Raw genomic sequence first — 6,000 nt, 5'->3', positions numbered from 1 at the left:
AGCAAATTTAGCATAGTAGATATTGGGAAAGTCATGAGGGCACTATGTTTTGAGAGCTCTTTAAGGGAGCAAGAGGCTTAGTCCAGTGTATATCATCTCTCCAGATGTTTTCTGGAGAAAAGGACGGTAATGCTACTGTAGTTAAAAAGCTAGTAAAGTCATCTGCATTAACCCCTTAATGACCAAACTTCTGGAATAAAAGGGAATCATGACATGTCACACATGTCATGTGTCCTTAAGGGGTTAAGAAACCTACAATCAGCATCATCAGTCAAACTGTAAAGGGAGTTAGAAAATAAAGCCAGCTCATTGACTATTTGATAGCGGTTGACTAATTTCGAGCCATCATGTGAGAAAATGTATGAGAATGTTTATTCTTTAACTTGGAGGCTAACCATTTAAAGATTCCAGGCATTATGACTACTTCAAATCACTGTCCAGGCTCAAGAAAGATGCATGAAAAATATAGAGCAGTGCACAGAGAGAATTGAGTCATGAAAGTGCAGTGGCACTATCTATACTGCTTCATTAAAGATACATTGTAGAAAACATAACTTTTTCATCTCAACTGAAGTAGTTATAGTGACTGGTACTTTTAGTACATTTAGCACTAAACTGTTTTTAACATTGTAAGCATAGGTCCTTAGAAGTCCAATCCACAGTGCTGCTTGAGCTAATGAGGAAATTTAAGTCTGAGCAATAATGGGTGGCCGAGGGTGTCACGTCACTTATTTATTATATGACTTGGCATGGCTGAAAGGAAGCTTGTAATCTTTGCCTTAGCCATACCTCCAGCAGGGACTGGGTTGTGGGAGGCCAGGGACACTTAGTTATTGTTGAACTGCTCAAAATGGTTTAACATTGAATGACCAGAGGACTCCAGGAACTATAACCAGTTAAATGAGATAAAATCGATATAGTGCCCTTTAGAGCTAAGTAGTTTCGGTGCTTATAGTATCCATTTAATATGTAGTTTTTTGCTTTATGTGTAACCCCTTACCTGTGGTATGTTCGGTAAAATGTTTGGGGAGAACACACTGGGGAAATTTTCTCTTAGACAGTGGGTTTTATGTAATGTTTTTAAATGTCTCATTCCTCCAAATTTAGCAGGCCGTGTAATCGCCCCAAAACAAACTGACTTGCATTTCATAAATGTCTAAATTGCAATTTTAAGGACAGCTGGGTGATTTACGTAGAATTTACCAAATTCGGAGTTAAATTTAGAGCTTAGTGAATAACTTTGGGTTGTTATGAAAATAACTGTGAAATTGCATGAATGGAGGACTGCATTGCAAAATTTACGTAAAATAGTTAAGTTGTTATATCTCTAATCAGCCGTTTCCCTAAATTAACCATTTGTTACCTATATTTTGAAGTTTGGTTGTTAATCGAGCACATTCCACTAATTTGCACAAAAAAAAAAAAAAAAGAAATAGGTAAAGGTATTTATATGAAAGGATATCTTGGGAAATGAATGCAAATATTATCATGCCTTGTGGGTTTACTGTTACTGTTCTCCTCACAAATGACAAATAATAATGTGTAACCATGTAAAGAAACTCACACAATAATTAATATGCATTTCAAACATTAAACATACAAAAACACACATATATTGCAATATGACAGTAAAATAGTTTTCTTTAACGTTTCATCCTGCTTTTTTTATATGAAATAAATATATAATTATTTCTTAAATAACTATACTCAATGAGCTATGGATAGCATGCTTTATATTTCTGTCAATAATGGCATTTAACGTAATGTTTGAAAAACGAAATAAGACCCAGAAGACTAAAGAAATAACATTTATCAGTGAAATCGGGGCTTATGTGACCTTTTGTAAATATGGATGCAAAAATAATAAACTCTCTATTATGTAGCATAATGTCAATCATCTAAAACATGCACTGAATTTTATATTTTAACATCTTCAAAACAAATTCATTATTATTAGGACAGTCAAAAAATATTGAACTGGTGGATGTCCTCTATTCCAAAACAGAGTTTGTGTCATTAAATTGTCTAACCAACCATGCGTCATCTGGGGTAATTCTCTTCAATGTAAGAAATTGACTTTTTGGAATGGACTGGAGTATTTTCTTTCTGTGGATGATCACTTATAAATAACAAAAGACTATTACAATCTGTATCCTTAAGAAAAAGATACATGTACAGTTTACCAGATCTCTCAAAGATGCTAATATCCAAAAATTTCTTGAAAATCAACCTTCAAGGTACCCTTTTCCAACACATCTGACTACAACAGTAACAATCTTTTAGCTGCTAGTCAAGTATGTGTTCTAACTTTGCCCCTGCACCTGGCTGCCAGCACAGAGAAAGTTTATATAGAAGAGCATTTCTCCTCCTCATTTACAAAGTTTGCCCTGGTAATGCGCAGACTGAACATCTCATGATGTAAAAAAAAAAGATAACATAGGTTATGGGTGATTTTCAATGTATAAATTCCAGAAAAATAACAGTTTCCTTTAAAATCAATACTATTAGCTAAAACTAGAATGCAGTTTTGTAGTGTGTGTGTGTGTGTGTGTATTGTATATATTATATAATGTAAAAATATAAAATATTTTAAGAAAACAACATACAATTATTATATATATTCTTTATGTTATTTATATTACCTATTTGGACTATATTAATTTAACCCCTTAAGGACGGTGGGTGTACTATGCCACCCTTGGGTACCCGGGTCTAAACACCGGCGGACTGCATAGTACTTACAGTAGTGATGGTGCGCAACAACAAAAATCGTATTCACTATGGACCTCTTATAGAGACTGAAAGTACCCCTGTGTACATGAAATGAGGTCCATACAGAGTGGAAACATTATTAGTAATTGAAACACAAACAGTGGTTGTGGTAAAACAAAGCACAATCTGTAGGTATACTTGCAAACATGGAAATCACTCTGAGACCTATTAAGGAGCCAAAAACAGAAGGGGCATAGGCGTGCGCACGGGGTGCGCCGGGTGTGCCTGGGCACACCCTAATCACCTCCGTGCTGCACTGCCGTCTGCCGCCCGAGTTTGTCTCCTAATCTATCCGATCCTTCACTATGCGAGCGGAAGCGCCGCATAGTGAAGGACAGATTTGCTCCTCCCTCAGACCCTCCCCTGTAATGTACGCGTTCGCGTACACGCGTTCCGTGACGTCACGCAGAGGCGGAGTCACGGCAACGCAAGGGTGAGGCCCAGCCGCAGTGCCAGAAGAGAGGGTGCAGAGCACAGCCAGGCACAGCGTTTTTTCCGAGGAGGGGGTTCCGGTGCTGGTAAAGTAAGTTTAAATATTATTGATTTCTATTTCTTCATGAGGCTGCAGGTTTGATTTTTTTTTTTTTTTTTTCCTATTACATATTTATTTAATTTAAACAAATAAACAATTTTTTTTAACAAAAATATAGAACACTCAGAATGTATCACTTAACATTAAGCTCTCTATTCATCACCAAAACCTTCAAATATTTTCCCAATTTTTTTAAGAAAATAAAAAAAAAAAATACACCCCAAAAGAAAATGGTGGCTTCTCAACGAAACATAACTCTTTAAGAACCAACGATAAAGCATTCATCGCAGTCCAATCTACCTTGTACCAAATGCAAGTGCAGGTTTGATTTTATGCCTATGTTATTTATAGTTCTGGGAGATTGAGAATGAAATAGATATAATTGACGCCTTGAGAATACTTGAGAATTGAAGGAATCCAATATTTATTTCTTAATAAATATTATGCCATTTATCATTATTCTGGAATGTTACAGCTCCATACTCTGACATATAAAATACTTGCAATATACATGGCAGTTCTGAATTATTGCACTTCCAAAACACTAAGTGCATTTGATTGATTTTGCTCAATTTACTGGTGGATGTGTCATTGTATATTGTAGTTTTACTTCTATAATGTCATTCACAATGCAAGTGCACAATGCCTATATATAATAGACAACACTTGTGCTAAAACAGTTTCCTTCAAAGCACTGGCATTAACTACTAAACAGCCAGGATTCTCCATTCTCATGTATGCTTCTTCAATCCTAGAAGAAAAAATGGCCAATAGTTAAAATAGCAAAATAGTAAATAGAAAAATAATTTAAAAAAAATTAGTGTGTTCAATTGTCCTAACTTGTATCCAGATTCAAAAATGTCTAAATACATAACAGCCATGTGTAAAAGCATGGCTGTGAGTGACTGACTAAATATTACATAATTTACACACACTACACTATACTACAACATTTACACACACTACAAGAACCTCACACAAACACACACTCTGCAGTCACTACACACACTCTGCCGTCACTACACACACACACACACACACTACATCATTACACACACTCTGCAGTCACTACACACACTACCTTTTTGTTTTTTACTTAAAAACACAATCTGCAGTCACATCACATGTCAATTAAAAGACTGAATCAGTGAGCTTGCATGTTCCTTCCTTGACATTGCATAAATGCAAAGTCCACCCACTTAGCAATAAAACATGGCTGCTTAGACATTACTGAGCAAGCCTATGCTCCTCAAAATCAGTATAGGTAGTATTATACCCTTCAAATATAAAGGGGCAACAAATAGCAAAAGCTATGTTTAAGAGATAAGAATAAAACTTAAGAAAATGCAGATAATAATGATAATTATTTTAGCTTAATGATGATTATACACCCATTGTTTAATTGTGAAACAGAGCAGAATGCTCATAAAAATAAGAAAATAATAATAATAATGGAATATCAAAGAATAACGTCACAGAACAAATTTCAACAAGGGAAGCATGAAGCACGTTTTACCTTTAGATACACTGCTCGTAACAAGAGAAGACTTTATATCTGGCCATTGTTTCATTGTTCAACAGACGAGTACAGGACAAAGAAGTGGAGGAAGAGGACAGCAAGAGATAAATAGAATGAATCATACAAAGTGGAATCTAACTTATCAGTAAGTGTACCTAGGGCCGGTGCAAGGTTTTGAGCTACACAGTCAAAGATTGATTTTGTTGGTACCCCCCCTCTTGAATTTCATACTCCTTTTGTGTTTCTTAGTCCCTCCTTTGTGTCGTACAACTCTCATTAGTGTATCTTATCCCTGATTGTGTGTATCTAGGGTCGTAGCGCAGCGGCATTAGTCTCCTCCCAGAACTGCGGAGCGGCGTCAGTCACCTGTCTCACAGCCTTTCCTCCCTGATCCCTGAGCCTGCTGGTGTCTTCACAACAACTGAAGACTTTTTGGACTTTCAGTCTCAGATCACCCCTCTCAACGACCTGTACTATCTGGAGGTAAACTGCAAGGATAGAGACACTCTGTACGGCACTGACACATTAAAGGGCCATCACATTGTACCATTGCTATGCATTCAATGTGCCATGTCCAATTAATGTGCCATGTTCCATCAATAAATGTGCAATGTCTAATCTGTCAATACTGTGCTCTGTATAGGTGGCAGTAAGTTGTTCAATCGTTTAGTGATCATGTAATGGCACACTGGTGGCACACAGCTACTCATATCTGTGCAGCTGGTCATCATTCAGATTAATCATGCAATTCTATAAGGGGAGCTATTACTTGTTTGAGAGGGTAAATGGTTGGAGAGGGGAAGGGAGGGAGGAGGTGGGAGGTTAGTACAGTACTATCTGTGCAGTGATACTCATTCACTGCACATTAAATGCCACAGTCACACTCCACATCAAGAAGGGCACTGTAGTGCTTAGCGGACCAGGGGGACGTGATCTTCACTAGAAGCTTCAATGCTTAATGCTATCAGGTTATCCCTCTAGCCTATCCTCTGTTACATTTTTATATATAGATTATCATTATGTACTTTTTAAGTACTTTATAGGTATAATATAGGTTATGTTTGTCTTCATAGGTTATGAACTCTTGATATATTTGCCTCATTGTGGATGTCCAGAGTGATACGTCTGTCTGTTAATTCAAGTCAGTCTGTTTAAATCTTAACCAAGATTTATCGAA

The sequence above is a fragment of the Pelobates fuscus genome, chromosome 5 (assembly GCF_036172605.1).
Source record: "Pelobates fuscus isolate aPelFus1 chromosome 5, aPelFus1.pri, whole genome shotgun sequence".
NCBI lineage: Eukaryota > Metazoa > Chordata > Amphibia > Anura > Pelobatidae > Pelobates > Pelobates fuscus.
Note: the sequence above shows the minus strand (reverse complement) of the source record.